The sequence below is a fragment of the Salvelinus fontinalis genome, chromosome 19, assembly GCF_029448725.1.
Source record: "Salvelinus fontinalis isolate EN_2023a chromosome 19, ASM2944872v1, whole genome shotgun sequence".
NCBI classification, from domain to species: Eukaryota; Metazoa; Chordata; class Actinopteri; order Salmoniformes; family Salmonidae; genus Salvelinus; species Salvelinus fontinalis.
The window spans coordinates 8,751,631-8,772,053 of record NC_074683.1 but is presented as its reverse complement, the minus strand read 5'-3'; positions in this window follow the sequence as shown (position 1 = coordinate 8,772,053).

Below are 20,423 nucleotides of genomic sequence, written 5' to 3'. Positions count from 1 at the left end.
TAGATAATTCAATAGACCTAGTCAAATGCACTGGTGACTGTAAGGAAACAATTATTACACAATCATTATTATCATTCAATACTTTGTGTAGAAGATTCTTAGTGTACAACATCACTTACTTATTACTACATTATTAAAATAGACAAATATATTTTTTGGGAACATATATACCCTCTTGTCTTGCTTTAGAAATGTATTAATACATGATACGTTATATTACATTATATAAAATTGATAACTAAATGCCCCATTCCATCTCTCTTTTATAATTTCTCAGCTTCTTGAAGGGAGAAAGTTATCTCTCGAGCCCATTGGGATGGCAGGCTAGGAGGAACCCCAGTTAGACACATGATCTAGATCCTGGCACCGTTAGTCCCACAATGCCCTCTGAAATTCATTTGCAAGGGCCTTGGAGTGATGCATTGATTCAGCCTTGAGCACTCCCCACAGATCCCCATGCCATTTCCAGCAGATCCTGAGCTCTTCAGATAACTCCTACCCATAGGTAGACAAGACTCACTGTGCAGCTCTGACCAATGCCAGCTCCAGCTCATACACTCCAAGGTAATAATTACTGCACTGATTCAGCGGTGCACAGCGGATACCTATAGCTAGCAGCCTGTGGGAAAGAATAGCCATACCTCGATTGTTTTGTGTTGCTCATCATTTTTCCAATCATTCCCTCCTTATTCCATCTCTTAAGGATTATGCAAGGTAATATGGCATTGTTTATGTGAAAGAAAATGATGAGCAAGATAAATATGTAATATATTGATAAAGAAAAGGCTCATTGCTTCATTCTTCAATTTAGATCAGACAAGGTGAAATCGAAGGAGGAGACCGAAAGTACAGGCAGAACAGTAGATGGTATTTAATCTCCTGCTTGAGATGTTTCCAGCCCTGGAATTAGGTGAGGAAACGCTGCTGCTCATCAGTGCTAGTAGCTGAGTGTGACAATGCCCAGTTCATACTATAGCTACCAGACTCTCTCTGTCTGTCCCTAAGAACAGCCTTAAAAGATTTGTGTGCGGCCCAAATGGCATCCTATCACTAGGCTACATAGTGCATGACTTTTGAGCAGGGTCCATAGGGCTCTGGTCAAAAGTAGTGCACGATATAGGAAATAGGGTACCATTTGGGACATAGCCTCAGTGTGCTCTAGAGGTCAGGGAGAAAACAAACTCAGTGCATTTCCAGGTGTAGCCACGTTCATTGTCTCCTCCCTCATACGAAAATGTTCTGTCTGTGCCTTTTGTCCTTGTGTCAGCAGGCAGGACATTCTAGATGATTTTGCTCAGCTGCCTCCCTGAACTCTTGCTACAGCACGTCAATACGCACATCATCTAGACTCCCCCACATATCAGGGCTGCAGTTTCATGTCTATCATATCACCCACCTGAAAGCTCCTACAGTCAGTGATCAAGTTATGAGACAAAAAGGAACATTGATCAGGATTTTGCATCTTTTTTTCACTTTCCACCTTTGCTCACGTGCATGACTGTTACTGTTAATCGTTCATTCGGATTGACCAAATTAACATTCATTACCCTCAGAGATCATTCATTCACGTAAAGAAAATGCATTATTTCTCACTAAATCCAATGCGCAAAACCCAGTAAATATGGTATTGTAACTTTATTCTCACTAAATCCAATGCGCAAAACCCAGTAAATATGGTATTGTAACTTTATTCTCACTAAATCCAATGCGCAAAACCCACTAAATATGGTATTGTAACTTTATTTCAATATGTTACTATAACATGCCATGGATTGATGTTACCGTGGTTTAAGCACGCCCCCCCCCCCCCCCCCCCCCCCCCCCCTATTTAGAATACAGTGTAATGCTGTTACAGGAGTAATGCTGTTACAATTCAGACATCGTTGTATGTTAAACTACAACACATTGAGTTAATGAACACCTGTAACATGATCAGCAAAATATGTAATTGCAACATGATTTTTATTTAAATAGTTCACACATGGTCTCTTACAAAATATAGAGAACAGGTTAGATTTGACAGAATTGAAAAATAGTATGCACTTACAGGTAACTAAACCACTACATTATGATAATCAGAGTACATTTTACATTAATCTGAGGTTACGATCTGGGCCCACTTCACCTGTAACAAGCAGTAACTCTTTGATGCAATGAGTGTGGCTAGAATGTTTGCTCACGTGTCGCCCAAAGTGAAAATCTCCTCAGGAACAAGGTTAGGGATTTACAAAGGCATGTATAACTAGCTGTTTTTTAACGTTCTGCCTACAGACTCTTGTGTCACGTCTGATCACTTCAACAGCGGCTGCTGGTGGGAAATTAAGTGTGCCGTGAAACACTAGCTTTGGAGAAAGCCTAACCAACTGATGCTATCAAAGGAGGCGATTGTGTCATTCGAAATGCTTTACGCAAATAGGACATGTTTCAGTCTCTGGCTCACTGCTTTGTGGAATCAGATAAACGTCTCGTTCTATGTTCATTGTATTTAGGCTGTTCACATTTATTTTGACATGCAGGAGATCTACAACGTAACATCAATCTAGTAATAGAGATGAGAACATCTTTTCGCATGAATCTAGCAAAACACACATGGAGTAGTTATCATTTTATAGTCTAGACTGTAGACAAAATATGCTGCCTAAAATGAAACGTTTAGCTACATTTGAGATTTTTTTGGGGGGGAGGGGTAATGTTGTTTCTATCACTCTGACTACCAGTCTGCACCTCTTATACTTAGAGTAAGCGCTGTACTGTGTTATTTCAAAATGCAGTCCACAGATGCATCTTAACAAATAAAGCTAGTGCAAATCACCAAGGTCCATGAATAGAAATAAAAGTAAAGTTGTCCTCTGGGGGATTGATATACTGTAAGGGGGTTTGGGCGGGAGGAAGTGGCTTGGTAAAGAATAAGTCTATAGCAACCTACACAATGAAAATCCATGACGGCTGATGAGTCCAGGTAGAAAAGAACAGAAAGGGACACAAAAAACTCAACGAAAGGTTTGGTTTCTCACATTATTTGATGATGTGTAGCCAAGTCCCTTTATGGACTGGGGCTAAAATCCTAATGGGGACAAGCTTGACGTGAATGAAGCCCACAGAGAATAAGCTACTAAATGTTGCAATAAAAATGTGATTTACAGTAAATTCCACAAGGCTGACAGCGCCAGAGCTGAGGGCATAAACACTGCTTTCAATGCTGTGCTGCCACTCGGCTCTATCTGCTGTGAACTACAATCGCGCAGCGAGCTGTGCTGCTCACCAGCAGTGACTTTGATAAATAACCAGGAAGTCCACTGTTGGCTTAAAACTATAAGTTGTTCAGTTGCAATTCTGCATTGGTCCCTCTTTAATGGGTCTGGAAGTGGCTTTACCAGTAATCTGTCAGTGATTGATTGGGTCTCACTAGATCCCCACCCTATTTGCCTCTGCAGCCTCAATGTTCAGTCCCAGCTGTGAATGCGATACAGTAGCAGGATGGCTGTATTAGGGAAGTGCATGCCTTATTTACTGCTACACAAACACGCTTAATTCCACTTGAGTAATTGTGTGCAGGGTGAATGCCAATAAAACAGGAAACGAGAAGTGACATGTTCCTGTTGTGGCTGAATGCATGCACCCAGGGATAAACAAACACATTATTATAGCTCAATGACTCCAAGATGTTTAAAATAGCAATTTCAGCTGTTCTCCCTGTGTAACGTTGTCTTGTTGAATTGACCAGTCTTCCAGTATCAGCAGCGTTAAATGGACAGTGTATAAGCTGGCTATGGTTGTTATCATAATGGAACATAACCACATTCAATTCACAAATACACAGCAATCATTGTCAAAGGGCATTGTTTAATGTACGTATGTGTTGTACAGAACTATTGGAACACCTGAATTATATGGGGTTTGCTTTAGAATTAGCCAACAGTGTTATCTCTACACTGCATTACATTTTAAACAAATCATACATGTATCACGGGGCTGTCATTTGAACTGAAGAAGAAGAAAATGCACTGTACTATATGAACATTCCTGTCAAACGCTCGTTACAATGAAAAAGCTATGTTTATTTGGAATGTGGCACAAGAGGTTGAAAATGACATTTAGACTGGGAGCTAGATATTGATTACATTCACCAGCAGATCCATTTAAATTAAATATTAGGTGAGAATGCTGAGAAAGTCGCTGGTAGCTAAAAGTGGCTTCCTGTTGTCGTTTGTGCATCTTCTGAGAAAGGACACATAGCAAAAAAGCAACACATTGACAACACATTTCAAACAGTTAGACGTTATTCGTTAATCAGGTATTTAAAACAGGGCTGGGGTAATAATCCAATTCAGATTCAAATAATATTTGAGTTGTTTCTAACAGGAGGTTTGGTCATGAACATTTGTGTATGAATTTTAATGGAGATACTTAAATGGTAATTATTCCACTCAGGCTCAAGCGCAGGTAACAAATGGAATTCAATCAGTGTCCATGCATAATGACCGTCATTAGTAGAAATAAAACAATAATGACATCTTATCTGCATTGAACCTGCAGTCACTTTACACAGTGAATCTGTACCCCATCTCCATGGAGATAAGCAGTTGTCACTTCTCAGCGTTGTGTTAATTCTCATACAACTGCAGCTGACATTAACGTCTGTTTAAAATTCCAATATTCCAATTCCAATATGCAATGAAAATGACAGCTGAAATTTGTAGTAAGGATATTTTGAGGTTAACTGTGATGTGAGTATAGTGTTTGTGGTTGAAATTGAAGTGTGCTCTCTCTTTACCGCAATGCAGCCATCAGGTCCTCAATCAAATACACACTTGAACTAAATCACGTCATCTCCTCTCCCACATCACTGCTTTAATGTTTTACCTGAGTAGTGTTTATCCAAATGACCAACTATGAATGAATCTGAACAACACAATAGTTCTGGTAATGCGTTCACTTATAGACATAAGTGGTTGGGTTTAAAAAGCACTGGGGAGATCTACGAAGAACAGCATGGTTCTGTGTGAAATGCAGATACTATAGAATTTGTCTATATACCACAAGTTCAAACTCTTAGACATTCTGCTATTTTCTGCCCACTCCAGCAGAGTACAGTAATCATGGTTCTACTGAAGGGGTAACTGTGGCAAGGTGGAGGGGAATATTGCTTGGCTGGACAAAATCCCCAATGGTTTAGACTAGATTCAATAGCTCTTCAGTTGGATGGACTCAATGAAATAAATATCTAAGCTCTGAGGAGCAAAATGTTCAACTGGGGCTCTAAAGCTTCTGACAGATTATTAAACATACACTGTCGCGGAATGCTCTTCAGCATTCTGAGTATCAGTATATATATGTACTGAACAAAAATATAAACGCAACATGTAAAGTGTTGGTACCATGTTTCACGAGCTGAATAAAAGATTGCACAAAAAGCTTATTTCTCTCCAATTTGGTGCAGAAATGTGTTTACAACCCTGTTAGTGAGCATTTCTCCTTTGCCAAGATCCACCTATCAGGTGTGGCATATCAAGAAGCTGTTTAAACCGTATGATCATTACACCGGTGCACCTTGTGCTGGGGACAATAAAAGGCCACTCTAAAATGTGCAGTTTTGTCACACAACACAATGCCACAGATATCTCAAGTTTTGAGGGAGCGCGCAAATGGGATGCTTACTGCAGGAATGTCCAACAGAGCTGTTGCCAGATACATTAATGTTAACTTCTCTACCATAAGCCGCCTCCAACATCGTTTTAGAGAATTTGTCAGTACGTCCAACCGGCCTCACAACCGCAGGTCACGTGTAACCACGCCAGCCCAGGACCTCCACATCCGGCTTCTTCACCTGCGGGATCATCTGAGACGAGCCACCCAGAGAGCTGATGAAACTGAGGAGTATTTCTGTCTGTAATAACGCTCTTTTGTGGAGAAAAACTCATTCTGATTTGCTGGGACTGGCTCCCCAGTGGGTGGACCTGGCTCCCCAGTGGGTAGTGGCTGTGGTATTATTGCAAATAAATATGTTTGTATCCAGATTATTGTAAAAAAAACATTAAAACAATAAATAGGTACAGTATCAACCATTCTGGCAATCTCAAAATCGATCTAATCAGTCGTTCCTTAAGTGAATTTCACAAGCAGTATGTGTCAGGTTCAACATAAAAAGTTGCCAACACACACACAGTAAACAGCACTCATGAAGACTTCTCAAAGATGGCCACTTGGAGAAATAATTGAATGACAATTCCAATGGTGTGATCCAAGATTTACATACCTTCTGTTCCAGACTAGCTCCATCTGTTTGGTTTTGAGAACCCTGACACAGTCGCTCTTGTGAATTAAACAGTAATAATACTATTGCATATCTGACAGATACCCCAGACGATTCAAAGACGACAACATTGTCAGACAGAGTTGTCCTGGACACAATACAGTGTGTCATATGGTGTCTGAGAAATTGTGACAATGACATTTAAAAAAAAAAAAGATGCTGTTGTCACTATTGACATTTACTTATTTGAAGTCAATCTATCAATATTCGTTGATATTGTTTAGCAATTTTTTACATATCAATTCATGTCATTTCCATGTAACATCTTCTTTGAACTTCAAATTCAGTGATGGTGTACTGTATCACTTGAAGCCTGAAACAGAAAGTTATGGAATCCTAATTGAATAGCAGGCTTCAGCATGAGCCTGAGGAGTGAAGGACAATAGTAGGTAGGCCAGTTTGGCTGGGTGCCAGTGGACAGTGCAGTCTGGGCCCCATCTCTCTGCGCCAGGCAGAACCCCATGCCTGACTCCCCATCAGGTGAGACAGCCTCCACTGCTTTGACGGATCTGTCACTGTGTAGACTAAGCCCTACTCTCAGTAGTTCAGGTATCCACCACCACCACTAAAACATTATTAAAAAGCAGGGTGGGGAATTAGCCCATCTCCTTCCCCATATCCTCTCAAACTCGGTATTTCAGTCATTTTCCTACACATTTTGACCACGTTCAACAACTGTGTTGATAACCCTCCATTGGGATACGTTGTTGGTCAGATGTTTCAAAGTGAGAATAGGGACATTATATTCACTGTAATAACAAACAAGTTTCACAAACAACAAACAAGGTCTGAAGTTCATGACAGATGGTAGCTGTCACTTTCCAGCTATTCTGAGCGGCAGCGCAGGATACTACTCATAAGTACATTATTTGTAAATGTGTCTTGAAAAGTAGACATAAGCCCCTAGACCTCTACATTGATCATAGTCTTGAAAACCCAACTCCGGGCAACACAGTGACTAGGATCTGGCTTCAATGGGCTCTTTTGAGGAACTACGTTATTGCCTACGTCAATAAGGAAAATACTAATATTTCCTGGGACTCTCCCAACAAATCACAAGGCAGACATGCCCGAACGTCGCGATTCAAAACCAAAGTTTGCAGGCAAAACCTTTGCAGTGGTAGTAAAAGTAGTTGACGCAAACTAGCCGTTTGCGAAACGCACTCTTTTCAAATAACCTCTGTGATCTCCATCTTGTTAGCTACTGCAGTATATTGTGATGTGTTTTTTTGTTTACATTACAGACCAACAAAAACTGCAATATACAGTACACACTCGGTCTTAAGATGTCTCGAAACATATTGAGACATAAAGTTGAGACATCTTAAGAGACTTTGAGACATAGACAGTTTTAAAACATCTTATGACATCTAAAGATACATCTTGAAATACTCCCTGTAGTCTGTGATTTTCTCAGTGGAAGGACATCACTCACCTGCCCTAAAAGGCTTACCAACCAGTTCTTTGTTGACTGTTACCTGCTCAGTGTGTCGTAATTTATTTCAAACTCCATAGGAGCAGGACTGTGAAGAAGGTCACCAAAGTAAACGGTGTAATGTTATTTAGGGCAACAGTTGTCAGTGTTCAGAGACATGGTCAAAGATGGAGATGAAATGGCCCCTAAAATAAAAATGTCTCCCGCTGTATGCCTTTGACGTTGAAGTGGATCTCCTCAATAAAACCTGTGATGCCAAGGTCATTCAATTAATGTCTGTGCCTTTCATCAGTTTTAGTAGCTCCATTGTGACAGAGCCACACTTTGCCCATCACATTCAAGCAGCTCTGTCCATAATAAAAAGAAGCCCACCATGATGAGTCCATGTGGTTTTTCTACTTCTTCTGCATTCAAATGATTAAAGTAACTTAAGATATTCATGTATGTTTTATCTATATCAGTAATTATGTACTTTTATCGAGGAGAAATTACATATATAAAGGGAATACTGTACGTATACAGTATAAGACATTGATGGACGCAAGGAATTGATTGTGTCAATAATTATGTTAACTAAAATGAATATAAATTGTATTATTTCTACATACAAGTAAAAAATATTGCCTCAGAAAGCAGAAACAGAAAGCAGTCATTCCTATTAATGAATTCCTAGTATTTAGGACTATAGACGCTAAAGAAAAAAAATCTTCCTCAAGCCACAAATGAAGGATGTGATGCTAAGCCAGATGGTTAGATCATTGGCAATACATGATGATCACGTAATGGAAAGCAAATCCACAAAAACTACACACTGTATCAAAGTGTGACAATAATCAGAGGAGAAAGAAGGCTTCTTGTGAAACACTGGAGTTGGAGTCTCATTTTGCGAAGCGGCATCGCTTCTCCAAACAATCTCCAGGACTTCCTGATCAAGCCCTAATCCCCAGCTTTCACACATAACTCATTGTGAGCGATGGAGTCCTCTCTGTTTACTCACTCCAAACCAAATGATCTTTCACAAGCAGACCACTTCAGATGTGAAATGGAATTTGCCAGGGTATTCTATCCCGAGTCTATTTCTCTGTACGCTTTACCAATTCCCAAATAGAGTTCAGACATTCGCAGATAATATCTGTGTGGATTGAGCTGGACTCCTCGGCCGTGTGGTAAAGACCCATGGGAGAGACTTTTGATGGGAACTAAAGAAGTGCTATTAAGCACACACAACGCTCAATTTCATTCTGTTCTATTTGCCAAAATGCATTTGTTCGTTGGACGGTTGAAGAATGTTTATATGGGAGGGTTGAATGATTGAACAATGGAATGGAGGCTGTGTACATGAATCATTTAGTTCCACACTAACACCAGCACCCCTATAAATATACAATAAAAAACACCTCAACAGAAACCCACATAAAAATTAGGATGAAAAGCCATGCTCTACATGAAGACTGTGTAGTAGGATGATACTCATTCACTACTATGACCAACCCAACGACAAATGTATTCACACGTCAAATGTCTTTTATTTTTGTCTCTCGGTACTATTCCTGCAAGACTGGAATGATTTGGAAACCCAATGATGGCCTCGTCTTAGCAAAAGATGATAGCATTGCTGCTTTGAGATGCTGTAGTGATGATAAATGGTTGTTCTAGCGTGTCTACATTTACTTTGTAGGGTAATTATGAGATTATTATGGAGCAGACAAACAGCCATTAATATTCATTATGATTGGGAAACACAGAGATGAATGCAGATTAAGTGTCTGTGGACACCAGCAGAGAGCTTGTATTGTTTTCATTGTATTTCTCTCTGCACCTCCAGAACAGCAGTGCAGATTTCGCCTTTATTCAATTAAACCCTCTACAAACTAGCAAGTAGACCTACTAATCAATCTATGTTTACATGTTGACTTCTGAATATTTACCTTCAATTTACCTTATATTATACAATTCAAACGTTTAATTATCAGTTTGGAATGTTTCCCAATCACACTTCAAAAATGCTTTACATCATATCTGATATGTAACGTAATTAAATCCAGATGCTGAGCAATACAACTCCAGCACTATTTCAACTCATGAGGGCTAGCTAACTCCGTCTTTGTTTGTAGCTGGTAATTGGAGGAATGTTGAAGTGAGGATCATTGATATGTTTCCTGGTCTATCTGTGCATGAGGCTGGCTGTGGAAAGGAAAAGGTCAGGGCCTGAACTGTCCCCTATCCCTCAGGGCCTCCAGTTGTAGGGACTGGAGAACACCACAAACAATTAAACATGTTGCTTTTCTGGGTAGAGTCAGACTTTGTTGTTGCTGTTGGTCACTCTTCACAGCAATAATCTGCAGGTCTGAGCAATCAATACAGCCACGATAGCTGCAGCTTCCATTATTATCTCTGGAGTGCCTGTGCATGAGGAGGAGAGCACAGAGCAGGAATCAACCCCCTTTCCCCACGCCCTCCTCCTTCTCCGACCCCCCGCCACCACCCTCCTGCCGCGCCTCTGCACTGGCCAGACACAAAAATGTTGGTCCATAGAGTCAAGCTGACTGACGTATTATCAACGCAGACAAGTCAAACAAGTCCTCTAATTCCTGTTGCTGATGAAAATGATATCACAAAACCTTTGTCTATGTAATCATAGGTTACTGCTAATTATGTAGCAGTAGTTGCTCAAACAATGAAGTAGCCCATTTAGTGTTTTTTTTTGCTTACTGAAGATGCCAATGACTTGAAGAAAAGACCAAAACGAACTAGCAAATAGTTATTGTGAAATGGCATATGACCATCAAATCAATTTTAACAAAGTAGAGGATAGGAGACAACATATCCATTAGTTATGAATGAGAATAGACACTTGAAGAGTTTCATTCTAAAACACTATATATCCATTATCAGAAATGTTATTGTTTTAAGAAATTCTGAAAGAGATTTGTATGTTATTGACTGTGTTGTTGTGTTTTTATGTGTGTACATATACACAGTACCAGTCAAAAGTTTGGACACACCTACTCATTCAAAGGTTGTTCTTATTTTTACTATTTTCATTGTAGAATAATAGTGAAGACATCAAAACTTTGAAATAGCACACATGGAATCATGTAGTAACCAAAAAACTGTTAAATAAATCAAAATATATTTTAGATTTTAGATTCTCCACCTTGATGACAGCTTTGCACACTGTTGGCATTCTCTCAACCATCTTCATGAGGAATGCTTTTCCAACAGGAGTTCCCACATATGCTGAGCACTTGTTGGATGCTTTTCCTTCACTCTGCGGTCCAACTCATCCCAAACCATCTCAATTGGGTTGAGGTCGGGTGATTGTGGAGGCCATGTTATCTGACGCAGTACTCCATCATTACATTACATTACATTACATTTAAGTCATTTAGCAGACGCTCTTATCCAGAGCGACTCACAAATTGGTGCATTCACCTTATGATATCCAGTGGAACAACCACTTTACAATAGTGCATCTAACTCTTTTAAGGGGGGGGGGGGGGGTTAGAAAGGATTACTTTATCCTATCCTAGGTATTCCTTAAAGAGGTGGGGTTTCAGGTGTCTCCGAAAGGTGGTGATTGACTCCGCTGACCTGGCGTCGTAAGGGAGTTTGTTCCACCATTGGGGTGCCAGAGCAGCGAACAGTTTTGACTGGGCTGAGCGGGAACTGTACTTCCTCAGAGGTAGGGAGGCGAGCAGGCCAGAGGTGGATGAACGCAGTGCCCTTGTTTGGGTGTAGGGGCTGATCAGAGCCTGAAGGTACGGAGGTGCCGTTCCCCTCACAGCTCCGTAGGCAAGCACCATGGTCTTGTAGCGGATGCGAGCTTCAACTGGAAGCCAGTGGAGAGAGCGGAGGAGCGGGGTGACGTGAGAGAACTTGGGAAAGTTGAACACCAGACGGGCTGCGGCGTTCTGGATGAGTTGTAGGGGTTTAATGGCACAGGCAGGGAGCCCAGCCAACAGCGAGTTGCAGTAATCCAGACGGGAGATGACAAGTGCCTGGATTAGGACCTGCGCCGCTTCCTGCGTGAGGCAGGGTCGTACTCTGCGAATGTTGTAGAGCATGAACCTACAGGAACGGGTCACCGCCTTGATGTTAGTTGAGAACGACAGGGTGTTGTCCAGGATCACGCCAAGGTTCTTAGCACTCTGGGAGGAGGACACAATGGAGTTGTCAACCGTGATGGCGAGATCATGGAACGGGCAGTCCTTCCCCGGGAGGAAGAGCAGCTCCGTCTTGCCGAGGTTCAGCTTGAGGTGGTGATCCGTCATCCACACTGATATGTCTGCCAGACATGCAGAGATGCGATTCACCACCTGGTTATCAGAGGGGGGAAAGGAGAAGATTAATTGTGTGTCGTCTGCATAGCAATGATAGGAGAGACCATGTGAGGATATGACAGAGCCAAGTGACTTGGTGTATAGCGAGAATAGGAGAGGGCCTAGAACAGAGCCCTGGGGGACACCAGTGGTGAGAGCACGTGGTGCGGAGACAGATTCTCGCCACGCCACCTGGTAGGAGCGACCTGTCAGGTAGGACGCAATCCAAGCGTGGGCCGCGCCGGAGATGCCCAGCTCGGAGAGGGTGGAGAGGAGGATCTGATGGCTCACAGTATCAAAGGCAGCCGATAGGTCTAGAAGGATGAGAGCAGAGGAGAGAGAGTTAGCTTTAGCAGTGCGGAGCGCCTCCGTGACACAGAGAAGAGCAGTCTCAGTTGAATGACTAGTCTTGAAACCTGACTGATTTGGATCAAGAAGGTAATTCTGAGAGAGATAGCAGGAGAGCTGGCCAAGGACGGCACGTTCAAGAGTTTTGGAGAGAAAAGAAAGAAGGGATACTGGTCTGTAGTTGTTGACATCGGAGGGATCGAGTGTAGGTTTTTTCAGAAGGGGTGCAACTCTCGCTCTCTTGAAGACGGAAGGGACGTAGCCAGCGGTCAAGGATGAGTTGATGAGCGAGGTGAGGTAAGGGAGAAGGTCTCCGGAAATGGTCTGGAGAAGAGAGGAGGGGATAGGGTCAAGCGGGCAGGTTGTTGGGCGGCCGGCCGTCACAAGACGCGAGATTTCATCTGGAGAGAGAGGGGAGAAAGAGGTCAAAGCACAGGGTAGGGCAGTGTGAGCAGAACCAGCGGTGTCGTTTGACTTAGCAAACGAGGATCGGATGTCGTCGACCTTCTTTTCAAAATGGTTGACGAAGTCATCAGCAGAGAGGGAGGAGGGGGGAGGAGGGGGAGGAGGATTCAGGAGGGAGGAGAAGGTGGCAAAGAGCTTCCTAGGGTTAGAGGCAGATGCTTGGAATTTAGAGTGGTAGAAATTGGCTTTAGCAGCAGAGACAGAAGAGGAGAATGTAGAGAGGAGGGAGTGAAAGGATGCCAGGTCCGCAGGGAGGCGAGTTTTCCTCCATTTCCGCTCGGCTGCCCGGAGCCCTGTTCTGTGAGCTCGCAATGAGTCGTCGAGCCACGGAGCAGGAGGGGAGGACCGAGCCGGCCTGGAGGATAGGGGACATAGAGAGTCAAAGGATGCAGAAAGGGAGGAGAGGAGGGTTGAGGAGGCAGAATCAGGAGATAGGTTGGAGAAGGTTTGAGCAGAGGGAAGAGATGATAGGATGGAAGAGGAGAGAGTAGCGGGGGAGAGAGAGCGAAGGTTGGGACGGCGCGATACCATCCGAGTAGGGGCAGTGTGGGAAGTGTTGGATGAGAGCGAGAGGGAAAAGGATACAAGGTAGTGGTCGGAGACTTGGAGGGGAGTTGCAATGAGATTAGTGGAAGAACAGCATCTAGTAAAGATGAGGTCAAGCGTATTGCCTGCCTTGTGAGTAGGGGGGGAAGGTGAGAGGGTGAGGTCAAAAGAGGAGAGGAGTGGAAAGAAGGAGGCAGAGAGGAATGAGTCAAAGGTAGACGTGGGGAGGTTAAAGTCACCCAGAACTGTGAGAGGTGAGCCATCCTCAGGAAAGGAACTTATCAGGGCGTCAAGCTCATTGATGAACTCTCCAAGGGATCCTGGAGGGCGATAAATGATAAGGATGTTAAGCTTGAAAGGGCTGGTAACTGTGACAGCATGGAATTCAAAGGAGGCGATAGACAGATGGGTCAGGGGAGAAAGAGAGAATGTCCACTTGGGAGAGATGAGGATCCCAGTGCCACCACCCCGCTGACCAGAAGCTCTCGGGGTGTGCGAGAACACGTGGGCAGACGAGGAGAGAGCAGTAGGAGTAGCAGTGTTATCAGTGGTAATCCATGTTTCCGTCAGTGCCAAGAAGTCGAGGGACTGGAGGGAAGCATAGGCTGAGATGAACTCTGCCTTGTTGGCCGCAGATCGGCAGTTCCAGAGGCTGTCTGAGACCTGGAACTCCACGTGGGTCGTGCGCGCTGGGACCACCAGGTTAGAGTAGCAGTGGCCACGCGGTGTGAAGCGTTTGTATGGTCTGTGCAGAGAGGAGAGAACAGGGATAGACAGACACATAGTTGACAGGCTACAGAAGAGGCTACGCTAATGCAAAGGAGATTGGAATGACATCACTCTCTCCATCACTCTCCTTGTTGGTTAAATAGCCCTTACACGGCCTGGGTCATTGTCCTGTTGAAAAACAAATTATAGTCCTACTAAATGTAAACAATGGAGTATTGATGCAGAATGCTGTGGTAGCCGTGCTAGTTACGTGTGCCTTGAATTCTAAATAAATCACAAACAGTGTCATGAGTAAAGTACCCCTCACATCTCCTCCTCCATGCTTCACGGTGGGAACCACACATGCAGAGATCATCTGTTCATCTACTCTGCGTCTCACAAAGACACAGCGTTTGGAACAAAAAATCTAAAATTCGGACTTATCAGACCAAAGGACAGATTTCCACCGGTCTAATCTCCATTGCTCGTGTTTCTTGGCCCAAGTAAGTCTCTTCTTATTATTGGTGTCCTTGAGTAGTGCTTTCTTTGCAGCAATTCGACCATGAATGCCTGATTCACGCAGTCTCCACTGATCAGTTGATGTCTGTTACTAAACTCTGTGAAACATTTATTTGGGCTGCAATCTGAGGTGCAGTTAACTCTAATGAAGTTAACTTCTGCAGCAGAGGTATTTCTGGGTCTTCCTTTCCTGTGGCAGTCCTCATGAGAGCCAGTTTCATCATGCGCCTGGTCATGATGGACTGTCATTTCTCTTTGCTTGTTTGAGCTGTTATTATTTGAGCTTTGCTTATTTGAGCTGCCATAATATGGACTTGGTCTTTTACAAAATAGGGCTGTCTTCTGTATACCACCCCTACCTTGTCGCAATACAACTGATTGGCTCAAACACATTAAGAAGGAAAGAAATTCCACAATTGTTTTTATTTTTTAAAATGTTATTTCACCTTTATTTAACCAGGTAGGCCAGTTGAGAACAAGTTCTCATTTACAACTGCGACCTGGCCAAGATAAAGCAAAGCAGTGCGACAAAAACAACAACACAGAGTTACACATAAACAAAAGTACAGTCAATAACACAATAGAAGAATCTATGTATAGCGTGTGCAAATGTAGAAGATTAGGGAGGTAAGGCAATAAATAGGCCATAGAGGCAAAATAATCACAATTTAGCATTAACACTGGAGTGATGGATGTGCAGATGATGATGTGCAAGTAGAGATACTGGGGTGCAAAAGAGCAAGAGAAATAACAATATGGGGATGAGGTAGTAGGGTGTGCTATTTACAGATTGGCTGTGTACAGACAGGTACATTGATCGGTAAGCTGCTCTGACAGCTGATGCTTAAAGTTAGAGAGGAAGATGTAAGTCTCCAGCTTCAGTATTTTTTAAAATTCGTTCCAGTCACTGGCAGCAGAGAACTGGAAGGAAAGGCAGCCAAAGGAAGTGTTGGCTTTGGGGATGACCAGTGAAATATACCTGCTGGAGTGTGTTGGTGTTGGGTGTTGCTATGGTGACTAGTGAGCTGAGATAAATCAAATCAAATGTATTTATAAAGCCCTTCTTACATCAGCTGATATCTCAAAGTGCTGTACAGAAACCCAGCCTAAAACCCCAAACAGCAAGCAATCCAGGTGTAGAAGCACAGTGGCTAGGAAAAACTCCCTAGAAAGGCCAGAACCTAGAAAGAAACCTAGAGAGGAACCCGGCTATGAGGGGTGGCCAGTCCTCTTCTGGCTGTGCCGGGTGGAGATTATAACAGAACATGTTCAAGATGTTCAAATGTTTGTAGGTGACCAGTAGGGGCAAATAATAATAATCACAGTGGATGTCGAGGGCGCAACAGGTCAGCACTTCAGGAGAAAATGTCAGTTGGCTTTTCATAGCTGATCATTCAGAGTATCTCTACCACTCCTGCTGTCTCTAGAGAGTTGAAAACAGCAGGTCTGGGACAGGTAACACGTCCGGTGAACAGGTCAGGATTCCATAGCCGCAGGCAGAACCGTTGAAACTGGAGCAGCAGCACAGCCAGGTGGACTGGGGGCAGCAAGGAGTCTTCAGGCCAGATAGTCCTGAGGCATGTCCCTAGGGCTCAGGTCCTCAGGGAGAGAGAAAAAAAAGAAAGAGAGAGAGAGTTAGAGAGAGCATACTTAAATTCACACAGGACACCGGATGAGAAAGGAGAAACACTCCAGATATAACAGACTGGCCCTAGTCCCCAGACACATAAACTACTGCAGCATAAATACTGGAGGCTGAGACAGGAGTGGTCGGGAGACACTGCGGCCCCATCCGACGATACCCCCGGACAGGGCCAAACAGGAAGGATATAACCCCACCCACTCTGCCAAAGCACAGCCCCCACACCACTAGAGGGATATCTTCAACCACCAACTTACCATCCTAAGACAAGGCCGAGTATAGCCCACAAAGATCTACGCCACGGCAAAACCCAAGGGGGGGCGCCAACCCAGACAAGAAGATCACGTCAATGACTCAACCCACTCAAGTGACGCACCCCTCCCAGGGACGACATGGAAGAGCACCAGTAAGCCAGTGACTCAGCCCCTGTAACAGGGTTAGAGGCAAAGAATCCCAGCGGATAGAGGGGAACCGGCCAGGCAGAGACAGCAAGGGCGGTTCATCACTCCAGTGCCTTTCCGTTCACCTTCACACTCCTGGGATAGACTACACTCAATCATAGGACCTACTGAAGAGATGAGTCTTCAATAAAGACTTAAAGGTTGAGACCAAGTCTGCGTCACTCACATGGGTAGGCAGACCATTCCATAAAAATGGAGCTCTATAGGAGAAAGCCCTGCCTCCAGCTGTTTGTTTAGAAATTCTAGGGACAGTAAGGAGGCCTGCATCTTGTGACCGTAGCGTACGTGTAGGTATGAACGGCAGGACCAAATCGGAAATATAGGTAGAAGCAAGCCCATGTAATGCTTTGTAGGTTAGCAGTAAAACCTTGAAATCAGCCCTTGCCTTAACAGGAAGCCAGTGTAGAGAGGCTAGCACTGGAGTAATGTGATAAAAAATGTCTTCATCATTTTTGGACAGAAAGTTTCTGATTTTTGCAATGTTACGTAGATGGAAAAAAGCTGTCCTTGAAACAGTCTTGATATGTTCGTCAAAAGAGAGATCAGGGTCCAGAGTAACGCTGAGGTCCTTCACGGTTTTATTTGAGACGACTGTACAACCATCAACATTAATTGTCAGGTTAAGTTTCTTGGAACCTAGAACAAGCATCTTTGTTTTGTCTGAGTTTAAAAGTAGAACATTTGCAGCCATCCACTTCCTTATGTCTGAAACACAGGCTTCCAGCGAGGGCAATTTTGGGGCTCCACCATGTTTCATCGAAATGTACAGCTGTGTGTCATCCGCATAGCAGTGAAAGTTAACATTATGTTTCCGAATGACATTACCAAGAGGTAAAATATATAGTGAAAACAATAGTGGTCCTGAAACCGAACCTTGAGGAACACCGAAATGTACAGTTGATTTATCAGAGGACAAACCATCCACAGAGACAAACTGATATCTTTCCGACAGATAAGATCTAAACCAGGCCAGAACTTGTCCATGTAGACCATTTTGGGTCTCCAAATTTCAAGAGAGGCTTTATTACTGCCATTTTTAGTGAGTTTGGTACACATCCGGTGGATAGAGAGCCGTTTATTACGTTCAACATAGGAGGACCAAGCACAGGAAGCAGCTCTTTCAGTAGTTTAGTTGGAGTAGGGTCCAGTATGCAGCTTGAAGGTTTAGAGGCCATGATTATTTTCATCATTGTGTCAAGAGATACAGTACTAAAACACTTGAATGTCTCCCTTGATCCTAAGTCCTGGCAGAGTTGTGCAGACTCAGGACAACTGAGCTTTGGAGGAATACGCAGATTTAAAGAGGAGTCTGTAATTTGCTTTCTAATGATCATGATCGTTTCCTCAAAGAAGTTCATGAATTTATCACTGCTGAAGTGAAAGCCATCCTCTCTTGGGGAATGCTGCTTTTTAGTTAGCTTTGCGACAGTAATGCGGGGCTTTGCCTAGCAAAGACTTATAGATGACCTGAAGCCAGGTTTGGCGATGAATATGTAGCGAGGGTCAGCCAATGAGAGCATACAGGTCGCAGTGGTGGGTAGTATATGGGGCTTTGGTGACAAAAGGGATGGCACTGTGATAAAACACATCCAGTTTACTGAGTAGAGTGTTGGAGGCTATTTTGTAAATGACATCGCCAAAGTCAAGGATCGGTAGGATAGTCAGTTTTACGAGGGTATGTTTGGAACCATGCGTGAATAAGGCTTTGTTGTGAAATAGGAAGCCGATTCTAGATTGAATTTTGGATTGGAAATGCTTAATGTGAGTGTTGTATGGCATTGAAGCTCGTTTGGAGGTTTGTTAACACAGAGTCCATAGAAGGGCCACATGTATACAGAATGGTGTCGTCTGCGTAGAGGTGGATTAGAGAGTCACCAGCAGCAAGAGAGACATCATTGATGTATTCAGAGAAAAGAGTAGACTCGAGAATGGAACACTGTGGCACGCTCATGGAGGCTGCCAGAGGTCCGCACAACAGGCCCTCCGATTTGACACACGGAACTCTATCTGAAAAGTAGTTGGTGAACCAGGCGAGTCATTCATTTGAGAAACCAAGGCGATTGAGTCTGCCGATAAGAATGAGGTGATTGACAGAGTCGAAAGCCTTGGCCAGGTCGATAAAGACGGCTGCACAGTACTGTCTTTTATCGATGGTGGTTATGATGTCATTCAGTACCTTGAGCATGGCTGAGGTACACCCATGACCAGCTCAGAAACCAGATTGCATAGTGGAGAAGGTACGGTGGGATTCGAAATGGTCTGTGACATGTTTGTTAACTTGGCTTTTGAAGATTTTAGAAAGGCAAGGCAGGATGGATATAGGTCTGTAACCGTTTGGGTCTAGAGTGTCTCCCCCTTTGAAGAGGGGGGTGACCGCGGCAGCTTTCCAATCTTTGGGGATCTCAGACGATACGAAAGAGAGGTTGAACAGGCTAATTTTATAAAGAGAGGGTCCAGATTATCTAGCCCAGCTGATTTGTAGGGATCCAGATTTTGCAGCTCTTCCAGAACATCAGCAGTCTGGATTTGGGTGAAGGAGAAGCGCGGGGGGGCTTGGGCAAGTTGCTGCAGGGGGTGCAGAGCTGTTGGACGGGGTAGGGGTAGCCAGGTGGAAAGCATGGCAAGCATTAGAAAAATGCTTATTGAAATGATCGATTATCGTAGATTTATCGGTGGTGACAGTGTTTCCTAGCAGTGTGCAGCTTGGAGGAGGTGCTCTTATTCTCCATGGACTTTACAGTGTCCCAAAACTTTTTGGAATTAGTGCTACAGGATGCACATTTCTATTTGAAAAAGCTAGCCTTAGCTTTCCTAACTGCCTGTGTATATTGGTTCCTGACTTCCCTGAAAAGTTGAATATCACGGGCGCTATTCGATGCAATTGCAGAACTCCACAGGATGTTTTTGTGCTGGTCAAGTCTGGGGTGAACCAAGGGCTATATCTGTTCTTAGTTTAAAAAAATAATAATGGGGCATGCTTATTTAAGATGGTGAGGAAAGCACTTTTAACTTCTTTCAGCTAGGGGGCAGAATTTTTATGTTTGGAAAAATAACGTTCCCAAGGTAAACGGACTATTTCTCAGGCTCAGATATTAGAATATGCATATAATTGACAGATTAGGATAGACAACACTCTAAAGTTTCCAAAAGTGTCAAAATATTGTCTGTGAGTATAACAGAACTGATTTTGCAGGCAAAAACCTGAGGAACTCCAACCCGGAAGTGCATTTAATTTTTTTATCCCTGTTCCATTGCCTGCCCCTCCTCCATTTAAAGGGGTATCAACCAGATTTATTTTCCAATGGCTTCCTCAGGCTGTGACCAGGCTTTAGACATAGTTTCAAGCTTTTATTTTGAAAAATGAGCGACATTTACGCGGCAGGTGTCCTTTGATTAGTTCCTGCGCAGGAGAGATGTGGATCGACATTTTCTTTCTCTGTAGTATTGAACAGTTTACGGTCCGGTTGAAATATGATCGATTATGTACGTTAAAAACAACCTGAGGATAGGTTATAAAAAACCTTTGACATGTTTCTACGAACATTACGGATACTTTTAGGAATTTTCGTCTACCCTTCAGTACGAGCTTGTGATTTTCTGAACATAATGCGCAAACCAAATGGCGGTTTATGGTTATAAAACTAATCTTTATCGAACAAAAATA